At 49.8% G+C, this 18,542-nt stretch overlaps 1 protein-coding gene across 7 annotated transcripts in view; it reads right to left on the reverse strand.

The window, feature by feature from the left end:
* PAX5 (paired box 5) overlaps positions 1–18,542 on the reverse strand; it is a 135,546-nt gene that overhangs the window by 9,364 nt on the left and 107,640 nt on the right. The gene's annotated exons all lie outside the window — the stretch shown is intronic.

Below are 18,542 nucleotides of genomic sequence, written 5' to 3' on the forward strand. Positions count from 1 at the left end.
TGATGGATATGCAGAGTATGATAAGAAGGGGGGCAGGAAGAAAAACGAGAGAAAAGACATAGGAGAGAGGGGAAGGGAAAAGGAGAAGTGGGTGAGAAAAGTCTCGAGTCCTGCGACCGTCACCGCAGCACTTCGGCAGACGAAGGGTACAGCTATGAGTGAAACTAAGCCAGACGCTTGCATGAATGCCCCATGATTTCCACCAGATATTCCGAGGTCCATCAGCCACACTTCTTGACAGCCCTGCTTAGCGACTGGCCCCCTGCATATTCAAAAAACCAAAACGGATCGGCACACATGCGGTGCACACACGTGCTGGGCGCCCGCCCACATCCCTGGGATGGGGTGAGACAGGAAACCCCCGCTTTAGTAATGCTGGCATTGCTGAGACACGAAGACACCAAACCCAGGGCTTCTGGCAGAGTTATCCCACCTCTCGCCGCAGCCCTGGCTCCAGGGTGATTTATGCAGCTGTAGCCCAAAAGGGGTCAGACCCCCATTGCTAGCAGAGGTGCAGGGGAGGCGGGGAGAACGATTCCCAGGAGCTGCTGCTACAAGTTGGCCGCAAAGCCCTGGGAGATGCCCTCCACCCTGATACAGTGGGGGAAAGGCACAGCCCCCCTGCCTATGGGGTGAGCCCCCAGGGGCAGCTGCAAACAGAGCCTGAAGGTGGTGGATGGACCTGCTGCTGCAGCCAAGGCAGCGTCATCCGCTCTGCAGCATCTTCTCTGGGGATTATCAACTCATGTTTACCAGTCTGCTTGGTTTTAAGGTAAGCTCCCTGCAAGTTTCCTTTGTGATGTGTAGGAAAACTGAACAGCTTGAGCTTAAAAAAATCTCAGAAACAAGGAGATGAAGAAAAAGATTTCATAGTGTCTCTCAAACTGCTGTGGCTTCAGAGAACAGCACTGGCAGAGGACAGGGGAGGATGCAGGGACCTCAGTGATGGACTTGGGACAGGAGGGTGCTGGAAACTCTCCTCCTCTGCCAGAAGGCAAAAGGATGGGGCAGATGGGCAGAAGGGGCAGCGGACGTGGTCGGACAGCTGGTTGGGCAGTGGGACAGACCCAGGGTCAACCTCAGCCAGATCTAGATCTCGGCACATGGGAGGGGGATGCAATTTATTTTGCCATCTAATTTTTTTAAACATGGATGCTGTAACCACAGACTAATGTAAGTTGGATGGTGCCTTGGTAGGTCACCTGCTCCAAACTCCTACCCAAAGCAGGGCCAGCTTTGATATTGGCTATGTCCAGCCAAGGTGTGAGAGTGTCCCAGGATGGAGATGTCACATCTTCCCTGGGCCCCTGCTCCAAAGCCTGGCCACTGTCCCTGCTCTACCGCCGTTCACCGCACAGAGCACCCGGCTGCCATCCCATTAAGCAGCACAATAGTCATTAATGCATCCTTTAGCCTTGTCTTCTTTGTAGCACATGGCACTTGACACCAGCAGAAACCAGCAGCCTACTCAAACATGGGACATGCTTGTTACCGAGTGGCAGGTACCTTTGGACTGAAATGCAAAATTTGCACAAATACTCAATAAAGAAGTTTTATATGTCACTTCCATGTTCAATACATTGCTTTGGTCCCCAGAGTCTCAGAAGACCCCATGAATCAGAAGCTCCAGAGTCAGCACAGCTCAACCAGACCCAGCCACGTGAAGGCAGACACGTGCTTGTGCACTTTTTGCTGTGGTTTCTCAGATACTAACTTTTTGCATACGTGTTTGGGATGGAGAGAAGCCATCAGGACCACGGGGATGAGCGGTTGTGTCCATATGATGGCTACAGGTGATGGAACGTGGCAGTGATGGAATGTGCAGGTAATGGAACATGTGATGGAACCTGCAGGTGATGGAATGTGCAGGTGATAGAACATGCCTTCCTCCCTGTGGCCATCTCACAGCAGCTCCTGGCAAGCACTGGCTGGAGCCACTGGCAGCCAACAGGGAGAGCAACTGGAACCCTGTGGCCGTGCTCTCCGTCCTGCCAGACTCATCCCATCCACCAGTTTCTCCACCAGTCCCCATCAGCTGGGTCCTTTCGCCACCCAAGCTCCAGGTTTAGAACAGCATCTTATTTAGCCCTTCCCTTTGGCAGAAAATTAAACAAAGCAGGAGAAATGGTGTTCAATGAATGCAACTGCCTGAGGGACAGGAAGGGGGTGTTGTGGGACAAAAGTGAGAGTCCTGGCCAAGAACAGCAACACCTTGCCCATTCCTCACTGGGGTCCTGGGTAAGTTTAAATGTAACCTGCTGCACTTGTCCCTAAGTTGGGGTCCTGCGGGTGAACCCCCTTCCCCTCCAGCCCAACCTCCTGGCAGGGCCTACAGGCGTTTCTACCTTTCCCTTACGGCAAAGGACCTTACTGTAACTTTTTAAAATTAACATTCTCATGACTTTTATTTGTTTTCTACTGTTGTCTTTTGTAGAAGTAATCACATGGACCATAAATTTCTTCAGCGAATTCCAATAGCAATCATTACCCCAGTAGCTAAGATATGCTTGACTGCATGGGGAGCCGGGCTAAACACCGCACTGAGCCACACCAACGTGCCCGAGCAGCCCACGCACTGCCGGCTAGCACTGGGAAATAACGGCTATCCAAATTAAATCTATTACACAAAAGCCACGAGTGCCGTGGGGCCAGGCATTGCCTGGGCTGGAGGGGGGTATAAACCACAGGACAACAGAAGTCCCTTCTCACCGCGTACCAACATCACCCCAGAGATTGCTTCGTGATCCAGCAGCCCCGGGCAGAGTCCCGCAAAAAGTCAGAGCAACAAACATGGGTGAGAGACCTTGGAAAAGATGGAAAATGGTCTGGCCTCTCTGCAGAGGAAAAATCAGCAGATTTTCCCCTTGGTGAAGCGAATCCCACGCCATCATCGTGGCTCAGGGCGAGAGGTCTGCAGCCCTGCCTAGGAAGCTGCAATCCCTAAGATTTGCAAAACACTCATTCTCTTACAAGTTCTCTCCGTGTACGGGGGAGCTGGGAAACATCTTTCAGATAAAACTCACTTTCACACAAAAAAATGTAGTTTCGCATCACTAACACGCTTTTGCAAATTTGTGACAATTTTGACAAAATTCTTCAGTGAAAAAGAGACCTGGATTTTAATTTTTTACAAAAAAAAAAAAGATGTTTTCCAAACAAATCTATTTTTTTCTTTTAAATTCAGAAAGATGTTCAGTTTTTTAATTGAGTTCAGTGAGGCTAACAAAATATCCCAAAATCTCAACTGGAAAACAAACTCTGAAGTAAATTCCAAAGTAATTTTTATTGCTGATTTTTGTTTTGATTGAACCTTGGACTTTCTTCCAATTTTAACATTCATCAGCAAACAACAGGACCAGTGGTTTATTCTGCTCTAATCTGCAAGTATCAGCTGCATTTAACCTGGGGAACTAGAAACCCAGGGCATGCCATGGGTTGAACACCAGTAATCTGCCAGGTCTTCTCCTGGATGCCCCATTTCTGGAAACATTCAACTCCAGGTTTGATGGGGCTTTAAGCAACATGACCTAGTTGAAGATGTTCCTGCCTGTGGCAGCAGGTTGGACTAGATGACCTTTAAAGGTTGCTTCCAATCCAAACCATTCTATGATTCTATGGTCCCTTGTGTTTTCTCTGTCCACAGAGGTCCCACAGAGGGAAGGACATTGATAACTCTGCCTTCTGCTTGGTGGACCAAACACACTCAGCTGTTAATCTGCCAGTTTTGGGCCAAGCAGTCCACGTGCTACAAAAAGAAAGAAGACCAAATAGGGGAAAAATTACCAAATACACCCATACTGAAGCAAAACATGTATTTCTGAAAGGATGTTCCCCCTGGGAAGATGCCCAGCAGGAAATATACACTATATATAGCAAAAGCCCATCATGTTCTACCTAAGTTATCTCTGCAGAAATACCCGGGGTGATAACCAGCTAAAAATCCCAGGATAAGCAGGCAGGACTCCTCAGCCAGTCGTACCCAAAGAGACAGACACCCACAGTGAGTAGAGCGAGGACCAGGCACGGGCAGGCATCGTGCTCTTGTTGCTTATAGAATAGAATCACAGAACCACAGAATTGTCCAGGTTGGAAGAGACCTTTCAGATCATGGAGTCCAACCATCAACCCAACACTGACAAACCCACCACTAACCCATGTCCCTCAGCACCACGTCTGCCCAGCTTTTAAATACCTCCAGGGATGGCGACTCCACCACTGCCCTGGGCAGCCTCTGTCAAGGCTTCACAACCCTTTCTGTGAAGAAATATTTCCTGATTATCAACCTAAACCTCCCCTGGTGCAACTTGAGGCCATTTCCTCTTGTCCCATTGCCTGTTCCTTGGGAGAAGAGACTGATCCCCCCTGGCTACATTCTCCTTTCAGGGAGTTTTCTCCAGGCTGAACACCCCCAGTTCCCTCAGCCGCTCCTCACAAGACTCGTGCTCCAGACCCCTCACCAACTCCATTGCCCTTCTTTGCTTCCCTAAGACCAACCCACAGCCAGAGCTCACTCCTGGCCTTGGGACAGCCCTGGGACTGGCAGGAGACCCTGCACGATTCGCTCCATCCCAGAGCCCTGTGTCCTCCTGCAGGGCACCAGCAGGGTAGGAGGATGCACAGCATCACACACACCCCGAGCTCACACAGCCCCGGGGCTGGTGAGGTTTGTCGTTGGAAGGAGCTTTAGTGAGAAAGAAGTGTTTCCCAAGAGGACTGAAAAAATGCAGTTTTGGAAAACCTCCTCAGGGAGCAGTTTTGGAAAAAGAAAGATGCTTTTCAAAGCACCTGAGATCCTCTGCATCAAAATGGGAAGCTGCTCCTGGTCTGTGGACCCTCGCTTACCTGGCGCTGTATCCAGCAAATTATCTGTTCCCACAGGAAAGTAAATAAAGCATTAATAAAAGGAAAAGGGGAAATGCCCTCTGTAAAATTAATGTTTCCCCCTTTTTTTTTTTTTGAGAACGGAATTGAAAGTGATAGATTTCAGCAAAAGAACAGTCCTCACAAATGATTTTCAAGTGAAACTTTCTTTACTCAAACAAAGGCTTCACTGCTTGATTTTAAATTTAAAAAAAAACCCTGACAAACAGCAAGTTCTTGGAGCCCTGAGGCCTCCACCCATGTTGTTTAAACACAGTCCAATAAAACTACATCAAAAATTTCACCCTGCTCCAGCCAAGACAGAGCCCTTGGAACTGCGATGCACTGCAGCAGTCCAGCGACCACGAGCACGCAGACACTCACAGGATCCCAGGTAGTGTTGTTAATGACATTTAATTAATTAGACAGCATCTGTACTGTTCGTTGAAAGAACAGCCAGGAAATGCGGCAGTAACTCTTAATTCCCGCGGCCAGCGGTGTAAGCATCACTCTGCAACACCCTCCTCCAACAAACCCAAACAAACCATGAAACACCTGCTGGTTAAAGCTCATTTCTTTCCTAAAAGCGTGAGGAACTCCGAAATGCTTACTGCACTCAACATCTTCCATCACCAGTAAATCCGCTGTAAGAATCCAGCAGATCAATAGATTGGTTATTGCCATCTATGACCCCTTCCCCTGCTGCACTCATACTCTCCAAAATCACGTCCAGCTTATGCCTGTGATGTCCTGTAGACATTGATTGACCTTTCCATGAGTGGACTTGGTGCGACCATCACTGAACTTTCACACGTCTGATTTCAAAATGAAATTAGCCCATGTACTGGCTGATTTTTCCTGCATGTCAGCCAGGCAGAAGTTCATTGCAGGTACAGCTGGAAGACACCTGGTCTCACTCAGACAACGTCTCTCTGAAGTTCCCAGTCCCATCAAGGCTGCCAATTAACTTCTAATGAAGGTTGTACATAATTTTACGATCATACAGATTGGACAGAATTTTCCCCCTTATTTTATCTTTATATTAACTAGCACCTGCTCAAAAATGTACAATTTTATTTTTAATGGTTCTGAGAAGGTTGTCATATTTTAAGAAAACAGTAGCACACAGATTTTTGTAACACTACCTCATTTCCAAGAAGCTACAAGGCACAGAAATCCCATCAATGACTAATGAGTTGTGGGTTAAGGTGGACGTACCTTGCTGTGAAGTCACTGTACTATTCTCGACCCGTGCTGCCTGCCATAAAATTTTAATGCCGCTTCTGACATATTTATGAAATACCTCACCTAGTCTTTGCAGGACGACAAAAAGATTTACATCTGCAATTACTGCAAGCACACAGGTTTTAGCTATGCACCTTAAACTTTTGTACACAAAGGTATTTAACTTTAATACAACAAAGGTAGGTGGTGCCACAGAGCAACCATATTGGAACTTCGTTAGGAGAGATTTATCTCCCTGTACCAGGAGGACAACTGCCCGACTCATCTGCATAAGAGATGGCATTACAATTAGTGACAATGAGGAATTTGCCACTTCCCTCTCCTGGTTGCCCCCTTGCGGAGTTGTCCACCAGCCACCAGGACGCAGACCCTGGAGACCCTGGGTAGACCCAGCAGCAAGAAGATGCACTGAGGGCAATGACAAGCCTAGCAAGACACGTGAGACACACGAGCCACATGAGCCATGCGAGGCCAGGAGCACAGTGCCACTCTGTGCTGGTCACTGCTGGCCCCGGACCACCTCTTGGCTCTCCCCAAGCCTATGGGGCTGCCTGTGACCTGGTTTGAGGTAGAACAGAACCAACTTTCTGTTCAGTAATTGTACTTCTCTTCTAACTCTCTGAAATTAACAGCATATTGTGCAGAAACTGTTCATTGTCAGAGTGATAAGAGCAATGTTTATAGTCAATGCCAAGGAATGGTGTGCAGAGAGGTTCCTGCTTACACTTATTGCTATAAAAAACAAGATCAGCTAATTTTATTTGCCCCGTTGGAGGCTTGGAAATGGAAAATCGTAGAGGTCCCACCTGTAGGGAGGAGAAGACAGGAGAGGTGACCCAAACCCGACCAACAGGGTGTTCCATTCCATCTGCCCCATGCTCAGTATAAAAGCCGAGGGATCACAGGGTCAGCTCTTCCTTCAATGGCAGGTGTCCGAGGAGGACCCTGTCTGTTCATCTGCCTTTGATCCCGATCTGTGTGTTCCTTAATCCAGATCCAGAATCCAGTTCCCACCCATCATTGAGTCCAGTCTGGGACTTCCCCAGTGCCTGCTGGTGACATCATCCTGGGAGCTTGTATATATTGTATATATTTCATTATTGCCTCTTTATTTTATTATTAATATTTCATTAAAGTAGTTTAGTTCCTTCTAAACTCGTAAATCTCTACCTCTCCTCCTCCTCTCCTTGGAGTGAGAGGTGGGGTAGACCATCCGTTGTCATGTTATTGGCCAACCCAGCCCAAACCACGACAGCCCCATCCACCCCACGCCCAGGCAAGGGGATGGGGGACACCGAGTGCCTCCACCCATGCAGGGTGTCACTCAGTCCCTGCCCAGGATCTCCAGCCTTCGGCATACAGGGCAGGCACCGTGTCGTCCTCTCCGCTCCTGATGGACTGGTCAGTTGTGCAGGCAGAATGGAAAGGAAAACTTCTGTCCCGCAGAAAATATCAGGCTTTAGAGTACACTTGTATCTCAAATTGGGGCCAAAAGTGCCAAGAAGTATCTCGTAGGATAAAAATTCTCCAAACCATGTAATGGATATGTTCACTTGGTTCAGATGAAAATACTTCACTCATCCTGAATTTAGCCTTTTTTTATAACTTTAGTCTTTGTAATGATAATGTAATGTGAAGTTACTTCCAGGAATTACACAAGTAATTTAGCCCGTAGCAGAAGTAGATATAAAGCTATGAGACACAGTAACATAGCTACAGTGTGGAAATTGTGAAGTTTGGATGTTAAGCATTTTGGTAGCTTGACAAAAGTGCATTCCTGCTGACATGAAGGCAGCCTCCAGTCACCTGCAAATGCACGTGTGAATGGGGACAGGAAAGGCTGAAGGAGCATCTGCCCACAACGGTGTCTCCTCAGCATCCCCGTCCTTGTTGACTGTGTCAGACCAGGCTGGAACCTCAGCTGGGACCAGCTACACCAGGCGACGGCCTGGTCCTGCCCTTTCTGCTGAGGTGGCAGCACCTTCGATGGATGGAAAACCCTCTTGTCCTCATATAAACCCTCTGCATGGATGAGTGCTCCTGGCTGAGCCACCCAAAACCTCGGCATCTCAGCCCTCCTGCCTGCAAGGCCTTGTTTTCTGCTGGAGTCCAGGCTTCAGCCACCCCTGGACAGTGGCAGTAGCACATCAGCAGGGTCTGCTTTCGCCCTCCAGTTCTTTCTGCCATCGCGAGGAGCTTGTGCAAGCTCTGAAATACAGAGACACGGCCCCAGCAGAGATGTCAGTTTTCCTTTCTGACACCAAACACAATGCAAATGAATGCCTGAGTGACGGACGACAGATAATTTCTCACTTGATTTTCACGGCACTGCTTTGGTTTTACACCACATCCACATTACCGTCATCCTTTTAATGCAAAGAAAAAACATGTCAGCCAATCTCAGGTCAATCTCCAGGAGCATGGCAGCTCAGTCCTCCAGCTGCCGCTGGCAAACGTTTTGTAGCCAAAGCCATTCCCAAGCAATGTCTGCAGCCACTGAGCCTGGCCTGAGACTGTGCCAAGGATGAGGACACACAGCAGGGAAGGAGGACCCTCACCCCAGGTCTCACCCCAGGCTGATGCTTGAAGCCACTGTGGCTGCTGCGGGATGTTCCTCAGCATGACCCGTGGCTCCCCATACATCGTGACGGCCCAGGGCACATCTCCACGAGACCAGACTCCTTGCCAAGGGCTGCCATTATGTTTCCTGACTTCAGTAAATGTCAGATGAAGACTAGATGGTAAATGAAGACTGGATAGCCTGGGCTGAGGCGACTCCTTCAGGCAGAAGGAGGTTGGCAGGAGGAAGAGAAGTCAGGGCAGCATCTCTACCCCATGCCCAGTGCCCACCAACCACCGACACAGCAAGCAGCCCCTCTCCCACCTGGACACAGCTAATCCCACTGGGGGATCCAGCACACACCTCTCCATGGAAGGAAAGCATCCGTACGTACCTGGAAGTTACTTATTCTGAAACAAAGCTTCTGTGTGCTAAAGCAGCTGCTGCTGCTGCTGCCCAAGACACAGGATTTGCTGTATCTGCCACTAAATGGACATCAAGTTGGGACCAGAGTGCTGGCTTTAGTCTTTTTTATATAGGAATTCAGAATTCAGGGAGTGACATTTAAATTTCGCAGCTCACTCTGCAGTCAGTGCAGAGCCTGATCCCAAATCTACTGCAGCCACAGGGGACAGATGACTTATGTGCAACCAAAGTGCCCCGGTGCCGTGTTTGCTGCCAGAAATAAGTGAATCCATCCTTCTTTCTGGAGACTTCTCACTTCCCCATCCAGGCTGTCCCTTTTCTCCCAGCACAGCCCATGAGCAGGGGCTCATCTTTACTAAGGTGTGTCATTTTGCTTAAAATTTTCCCCTTAATTTGGCTTTCTTTCCGACACCCTACTCTGTTTCTTTTGCACTCATCATATTTCATTACATCGTACTGCAATGCAACCTACTGTAATGCCTTGGCACTTCCACTGGTTTTGATAAAGCCTCAATGTGTCCAGAAACTCCTGAGAAGGGAAGACTTGTTTCTCAAAATATGTTATTTCAATTTGTGAAAAATATTTAATTTCAATAGACATCAGTTCTGAGTGTTGGGGTTTCACCGCGGGGCAGATGTCCTATGTTCAAACAGTCCCAACTGCAAGAAAACTCCCTCCAGCCATCACCACACAGAAATCAAGCCTATAGTCTCAGAAAACAAGTCTAGTGAGAGGTAAAAACCATAGAATCACAGAATGGTTTGGGTTGGAAGGGACCTTGAAGATCATCCAGTCCCCTCCCTGCCCTGGGCAGGGACACCTCCCACCAGACCACGTTGCTCCAAGCCCCCTCCAACCTGGCCTTGAACCCCTCCAGGGATGGGGCAGCCACAGCTTCTCTGGGCAACGTGGGCCAGGCTCTCACCACCCTCACAGCAAAGAAGTTCTCCCCCAGATCTCATCTCAATCTCCCCTCTTTCAGTGCCAAACTCTGTCCCCTCCTCCTATGGCTCCCCTCCCTCCCCATCTGACACTGACCCTGCACTGCCTTGCCCAGCGCAGTGCTGCCCCACCAGCTCCGTAGCCACAGCCAAGCCATGAGCCCTGGGCACGGCTCCTGAAGAAACAACCCCAGACCCGTCTTCCATCCCTCAGCACGGGAACACCCCCAACAGTGACGCTTTTTGCCATAAACTGCGCCTTAACTTGAAAATCAGTCTCTGAACAGAGGGATCCTCTATCCCACAGTCAACATCGCCCAGCTGCCGGAGCCCCAAACCCCAGCACCGTCCCGTGGTGGGGAGGAGGTGGTTTCAGCATTGAGGTCTGGCTGTAAACGTGTAGCCCCCCCTGTCCCCATGGCCCCCAGCGTTGCCGCACGGCTGATGCGACTGATTGATTTGACTGAAGGTAGCCAAACTGTCACTCAGGAGGTGGCCCCTTGGTACCTCTTCTGGCTGGATCTCCTTGAGGGTGGGATTGCCTGAGCCGCTCCTGTCAGGGATTTCAAAGGGAACAAGCGGCTGAATGCGGATCTGACAGCTCGGCCGCCGAATTAGGGCTATTTGCATGCTAATTTCCACCGTGCTTAACTTGCTGGCAGACCTAGAGCGAGAAGCAGCCTCTGCATGTTTGGAACAATGCTTGACTGATCTAGCTGCGTTAACGAGCAAATTATGGTAATTTTGTTATTACAAATGCATAGAAATTTCCAAAGAGTGGAGCAATACAATATGTTTTCTCTCCTCCTCCTCACTCCCGAAGACAGATCCTTTTGTTTATACACACTTCGCCTTGCTTACTTGTGTTTGGATACGTGCAAGCCTCCCACCTCCATGGGAAGAGGCAGGAATTGTGGCTGGAGCCGTCGGGACCAGCGCTGCCACGCAGGGGACACTTGGGACTGTGTCCCCAGCTGGTGTCACCAGCAGAGGCTGTGGCGGACGGGTGTTGGGACTAATTGACCCCAGTTGGGGATGGGTTCTGTCAGAGGAAGGTTTGGGAAGAGCAGATCCAGAGGCTCTGTTGGCTTCCCCACATTTCACCTTCTTGCCCTCTCCAGCGTAATCCCTAAATCAATTTAATGAAATAATATCTGACAACATCATATTGAAAACAATATAAATTTTGTCTTATATTCTGTGCAAATGCAGTAATTACATTCCTGAGAGATGAACACCAAAAACGTTTCTCTAGGCTTCCAAGATCCTGGCAGCCCCTCATTCAAAGTGTACAGGAGCAGGGGACAAACACACACCATTTACTTAACTGCTTTATTATTAATTGAGGGAATCATTTGTCAGTTGATTTGCAATCTGGTATTGCCCCAAGATATTTGTGATGGCACATCACTTGCTCCATCATATGTGATGAAACTTCTCTGGGATTTGTCTTCTGATATTACAGAAAGGTGGGGAGGCTCCTTAGTGGAGCAGCCCTAGACGGGGGGAAAAACAGTAAATTTGCTTAACCAGAAAATTCCAAATGTCGATACTTCTGTCCCTTGGCAGTGGGTCTTCTGGGTCTGGCGGTGGGAGCTGTAGGTGCTTCTGTGCACAACTGGGGGGTGAAAGTGGTTTTTGGGGTGCTCCAGGTGGTGGCTGGGTTTGAGCTACATGAGCTGCAAAAAGTGGCTATACCAGCACAAAAAAGGTAAGTTTCCCATAATCCGGAGCTGCACATCCCCACTGTAATAGCAGCGTGGAGCTGGTGGAGCGGACAGCAAAGGGACTTAGGAGTCACCACCAGGCTCCAAGGTGGTGGTAACTGACAAACATTCCACTTCACCAAAGAAATGTTAAGGTTTATTCATTTGCTTTAGGTCTTTCTAGAATAAAGGGCCTGATTTTCCTCTCACTTTCACTGGCCACAGCAGCGTCACTGTCCAAGTAACTGAGTGGTTCCAGCCTTATGCTGTGCCTCAGAAGAGGACCTCGTCCAGGCTCTGACACCGATGCCCTCTGTCATCCCAAATGCTGTAATTCACTTTTCCCCTGTTTTTAAGCGGTTTACCTCCCAGCTACCTCACTTTCCAGTATTTACTGCTGCAGGTCAGGGAATCCCAAAACGCTACTGCAAAAAGTTTGGCAAAGGCAGAGCCGGAACAAAAAACACAGACTCATGAAAATAAGGGTGAATAAAGTCTTCAGCATGTCAGGGGGACACACCAAACCCCACCAATCCCTACAGGCTTTATCCCAGAGCCCCTACATCCTCACCACTGCCTCCTGACCCTGCTGGGTCCCAGCAGATGGTCCTGGCGCTGGGGGGAGAAAGCCCCCACAGGCAGAGGTCACCCAGTCTCCCTTCTCCTTGGCGTTAATACCTGCTGGCCACAAGGAAAAAATGTGTTTGAAAAACCACATTTTGTTTTCCAACACCATCTCCTGCTTTGCATGTTGGAACTAACATCTTCCCCTCAATAAAAGATTGCTAACGACACCGTCGCTATTTTCTATGCTTTTCTTTTCAAAGCCCAGTTTTGAATGTCACTGTTTTCAGGTCCCTTTAGTCGGGTAATTGCACATAGACTTCATATAAAGGAAATTCATTTGTTCAGGGTCACTGCATGGTTTTTCATTAAAAACAAATTACCGGTGTTCAGAAAGGACATCTGGGTTTCGAGAGTCCCATTAATGACTATATTTTCAGCATCACTATTCCGGACAGTCTACCCTTTCCTGTCACCCGGTGCGCGGGGCCCACCAGGAGAGGAGGGGACAGGGCGAATGACAGTCCTGAGAGGGGAGAAGGGTGACAGGGCGAGGGGGGGGCATCCGCAGAAATGGGTAGAGGGAAGAGGTGGAAAGAGAAGCTGGGGGGCAGCAGGGGCTGCTGTCCCAGCACTTCTAACACAAGAACTGGAATAAGTAGAGACAGGGGAGGTTTAGATTAGATATTATGAAAAATTTCTACACTGAAAGGGTTGTCAAGCCTTGGCAGTGGTGGAGTCACCATCCCTGGAGGGATTTAAAGGCTGGGCAGACATGGTGCTGTGGGACATGGGTTAGTGGTGGGTTTGTCAGTGTTGGGTTGATGGTTGGACTTGATGACCTGAAAGGTCCCTTCCAACCTAGACAATTCTATGATTCTAAGTATCTAAGTGAATGAATATGGCTACTTGAGCATAACTTTTTCCAGCTCAGATGTGGCACCCTCACCTGATGGTGAGGGCAAGCAGACGCTGAAGCTGGAAACAGGCACAGTTTGCCCGAGTCCCAGCAATGGGAGCCACCAAGTCCCCCCTGCCCTACCCAGGCAGGGACCCAAACAGGTCACAGCTCCTGGGACAGTGGTCCTCAGAGCAGGCACACAAGCCGCAACTCTGGCACCTCTCCTTTTGTCTCCTCCTCTCTCCCCTTGCTGATGCCCACCACCTTCCCCACACATGGGAGGACACAGACCTTCAGACACATCTTGGGAACAGTCCCATGGACATGAGTCTCCATGGATCTATGGAGAGAGACCTGGCCCAATGCTGGGTACAGGCTGGTGGTGTGTGGAGCAGTGGCGGACCAAGAAAGGACCCTGGGCAAGCAGCACTGGTCCCCATCACCACATCAGCCCTAGCCAGCAGTGCACCAGAGCCCAGGTGGGAGGAGGAGTGGTGCTGGAGAGGGAGAGGAGGTCCAGCCTCCCACGAGCAAGATAAATACAACAACAGTGTCCTGTCCTTGACCAGAAGATCATCGCTCTAGCAGCTGCACTCCCTTTCAAACACTTCACCTTCAAAAAAGGGTCTGGATCACCCATGTAGGTCACGGAGTAAAATCCCCACAAATACTGCATTTCCCAGTGATGTGCCACCAACCGGCTGCCGCTGCTGCTTCTAAAGCCAAATCTGCAAACACAAGGCAGCAAAGGCAGCAAAGAGAGCAGGAGCTGTAAGCAGAAGATGGCACTACCTCCATCAGAAGATCCAAACAGCCCTGGGATGGCCTCTTTGGCAAGGCATAAGCAAAGCTGGGTGTCACTGGGCTCTAGGCGGCAAGTACGGGATGGGATGGAGAAGGCGCAGCATCCTCCTGCCTGCTCTTCCCCGGACCCAAAGGGGAGGCTTCTGGGAAAACACTGCTCTGCGTTTCTAACGCCACAGCACTTTATGGGCACAATCACAGTGTGAACAAACAATAACCGTAATATCAAATTATTGGAGATAATTTCTGCATGTAGCATCTCATTAACCTGTGGGATCCTGTGCCCTGAGGTGGTACCTAGACCGCGAATCTAGAAGGAATCAGTACTGGATTGAGCCTCTAAATAGATAATGAGAACATACAGAGCTGCACTGGACCAAACAAACATTTACAAGAGGTGTAAACTCTCATGCTTCAAGGCATAAGCCACCAGATGACGAGGGCTGAAGAGAATTGTCCACTTTGGGCCATCTGTTGTGTCCCCTGTCTCAGTGGCAGGCAGGTGAGGACAGCGGTGGCTGTCCCAGGACCCCATGACAGATGCCACACGATGCTGTGGATCTACTTCTTGCTCCCAATACGTCTAGGAATATTCACCAACAGCCACCATTTTTATGCCGTGTTCCCCCTCTCATGACTGGTCTCCCAGTGGAGGAGCCAGGCACGGAGCATGGGGGGTGCTAAGCTGGGGTCGGCGCTGCCAGGGCTGCAGGGGGTGAGACATGGTCACAGGAATGTGGAGAGGAATTCCTCCCACTCCCTGTCTAGACATTCAGCACATTCCTGTGGCAGGGAACCTCTCCATATGACTCCCTCCAGCCTCCAAGGGGGTTTCCTGGCTCTGTCGTTTAATGGTGACCAGGGTCTGGAGCAGATCTGTCCCATCTGTGCACCAGCATGGACTGCTGGCATCTCTGCTTCCTAGAGAGGGACCTGTCCTCCTCCTGTTAACAGCTTATTGACTCTATCTCTGCTCACAGTGTCAGGCAGAAGCATATGAATTCCCAATTCTGCAGTACATTTTCAGTGTTGCCATAATAAAAACATTGAGTCATGGGGTGATGGAAGGGACTTCAGGATGGAAGGGACTTTGGGACGTCTCTAGACCCTGCTCACAGCAGGATCAGCAATAATGCCAGACCAGGATGCTCAGGGCTTCATCCAGCCTGGCCTTGAAACCCCTCAAGGATGGAGCCTACACAGCCTCTCTGAGTGACCTTGTCCACCGCTGGACCTTCCCCATGAGGGAAAAGTCTGAAGCTTTTCCTCATACACAGTTTGCATCTTGCTTGTTTCAAGGACAAGAGGAAATGTCCTCAAGTTGTGCCAGAAGAGGTTTAGGATGGATATCAGGAAAATTTCTTCACGAAAAAGGTTGTGAAGCCTTGGCAGAGGCTGCCCAGGGCAGTGGTGGAGTCACCATCCCTGGAGGGATTTAAAAGCCGGGCAGACGTGGTGCTGAGGGACATGGGTCAGTGGTGGGTTTGGCAGTGTTGGGTTGACGGTTGGTCTTGATGATCTGAAAGGTCCCTTCCGACCTGGACAATTCTATGATTCTAACTTTTGCCGGTTGCCCCTGTGTGTCGGGTGGGCTCAGAACCACACTATTCCCACTGTGAGTCCCTGAGTGCCGAGGGAGGGGGACAAGCCCTTCACTCCAGCTCTGGGTGAGGATGCTGCTGGTTGGCCTCGCTGCCCATGCAGGCCGATGCTCGGCTCCCATGGAACCCCACAGCCCATCCTCAGCCCGTTTCGTTGTACAGTGCTCCCTTCCCAGGTGTAGGATTTTATGTCTGCCCTTGTGGGATTTCATGTTCCTCCCCCAGCCCGCCCAAATGCCTCCAGGTGCCTCCAGCCCTACCCTGGAGCACACCAATGGCACTCCTCAGGTGGGCATCATCTAAGAACCTCACAAGGTGTTCCCGTTTGTATATGAAGATGACAACCAGGAGGGACCCCTGGCTGCACCCTGCAGTGCCACATGTGCCACACGTGCCACATGTGCCAGCAGCATCCAGCTGGAGTGTGGCATTAACCCAATAGTGGTGGCTTGACCACCCAACAGTTGTTTTCCCACCCACCTGCCCATCCATCCACACCGCAGCAACTTCTCTTGTGTCCTGTGCTGGCAGGTCTGCCGCAGCTGTGGTGCCTCGAGAGCTCCTCTCTGGTCACCTCTGTGGGGTGACAGACACCAAAGGGCAGGAGAAGAGTGTGGGGCCTGTGACCTCCAGAGGGAACATGTTTATGGGCACCTCAAGTGATGCCACATCCTCATTTGTAAAACTCTGGACTGAAATTAAAGCCACATGTTTGCTTGTTTGGTTCCTTTAGAGAGATGTATTTGATTAGTTTATTCTCTGTGTCCATGATCTGCATAAAAAAGGGAATTCCCCATTGATAAGCTAGTCCCTGCTTTTGCAGGGAAGGAAGGGAGAATATCTGTGAGTGTGGACCAGGTTTTTATGCCAGGCATGGAGATGCTGTGGGGATGGGTTCCTGGAGGAGAGGCAGGGAAGGACTCGGGACCGGCAGAGGACGGAGTCTCTCCCACTCAGATGAACGGAGGGGAGCTGGAGAAGAGATAAGCACAGAGCAAGCAGCTGAATCCATACAGCCCCCGTTTCCAGTTCCCAGCCTGGAAATGCCGGGGAGCTGGAGGTCCCCCCCAGCTCTGTGGACCCCCAGTAGATATGGGCAAGCACCAGCAGCGTGGAAAGGGATGGGTGTGCCCACGGCAGCAACAAGCATGTAACAAAACATCGCCTACGTCTTATCATGTATACGTTTCTCCCACGTCTCCAAGCACTTAACTCATACAATTACTTAATTACAAGCAGAAATTCATGGCTAACGATTAAAAATCTTATCAGGGAAGCACATTTCTGACAGAGGCTCCTCCGAAAGCTATGCCGAGACAGCGGCAGGGCACGAAATGAATCCCCGAGACCCGGTAAGACAAACACGCTCAGGCAATTCGGGTATTTCGGAAGAATCAGGGATGTGCCAATGGCACCAGAGCGGACCCGTCACCGCGTTCTGGGTCAGCCCCTCGGGCACCCAGCAAGACTCTGAAACTGGTCCTGCAAGGGACAGGAGCCAAAGAAGGATTGAGAAGGTATTTTGGATGCTAGTTAGCAAATTTTCACTTAAATGGGAAGGAGAACCTACAGGAATTGCAGCTGACCTTCACACTAGCTGGAGCAGAAGGTTGTTATTAAGGAACCAGTGAGAGGAACAGTGCAGTTATTCAATATAATAGGTCACACAAGCCTATGTGTAGTTAAAAATAAAATCTATTACCCGGGAAAATCAGTTCAGATGACTCTACATCACCCAACCCTCAATGCATCTCCTCTGGCTGAGCACCACCAAGCCCCACATCCTGCAGTTTTGCCATCCCACCCCAGCGGCTGCTCCTTGACAGCTGGTAACTCCTGACGAGTTGATTCCCTGCACCCCAAAAAATGTGGAAGAGCAAGTATTCCCCTTAGCTGGGAGAGGAACTGGGGCCCACAGTCAGACTTTCAGAGAAAAGGGCTCTGAAAGAATGTGGTAGATTCACACAAGGTTTCTAAAAGCCTCTAAATTGCTATCTTCACCAGGAATGACGCATCCAACGCACCCAGGATTTCTGATGTTGACCCCCAGCAGGATTCCCCCTAGAGTGAGGAGGGCTTCAGGGCACTGGTAACAAGCCAGCTCTGGCAGGGCTGGGCAGGAGATGAGGGGACTGGCGGAACAGGACATCACCCCCTGGGCACGGACTCAACCAACTGAGCCTTAAGGCATGATCACAGCCTGTGGTGGAGCTAAAGAGCTGATGGAAGTTCAAGTCTCCACCTGATGTGAGCAGCTGGCTGTGGCATCGAGTCAGGCAGCCTGGCTGAAGATGGAATAAACATACCGAGAACGGTGTCTTGTGTGTCTGTGCGGCCATGAGAAATGGCGTGAAACAAGAACCAAACCTCATGCTCTTGTCAAACGAGACTTGGTTTCAGGTGTCCACTTCTTGTCCTTGCTCCTCCCAAATCTCGTACCCTCACAGCAGCTCTTTCACAGATTACATTTCATGGGTAAAAATTAGTTTCTACACAAACTATGACCTAACTTCCATAGCCAGTTTCTGACTCCATTACATACATAAAATGGCTGATTTTTTTCTTAACTCCTTAGCAATCTGGCAGAACCCAATTTGCAGGACGTAATCAAAGCTGGTGACAAAGACTAACCCCAAAAGAGCCCAGGAATCAAACCACTGGAACCAACTCCCACTTTCCTATTACAAGCATTTTTTTCTAAATCACCACCTCCCGGAGCCATGTGATTACACATGAAATTCCATTTTGGGGGCTTTCCTCAGGACCTCTCTGGCCCTGCTGGCTGCAAAGAGCTAGCTTAAATGTCCTTATGGGCTTGGAGAACAATAGGTGAAAGAAGGAGAACATCCAAGTTATCAACACTTTTCAAGTCATGTGATACGTAGGGGCCCGATTCATGGCTTTTAATGTACATATTTGGGCCTCAAAATACT

This window comes from Numenius arquata, chromosome Z (assembly GCF_964106895.1).
Source record: "Numenius arquata chromosome Z, bNumArq3.hap1.1, whole genome shotgun sequence".
Classification (NCBI taxonomy): Eukaryota; Metazoa; Chordata; class Aves; order Charadriiformes; family Scolopacidae; genus Numenius; species Numenius arquata.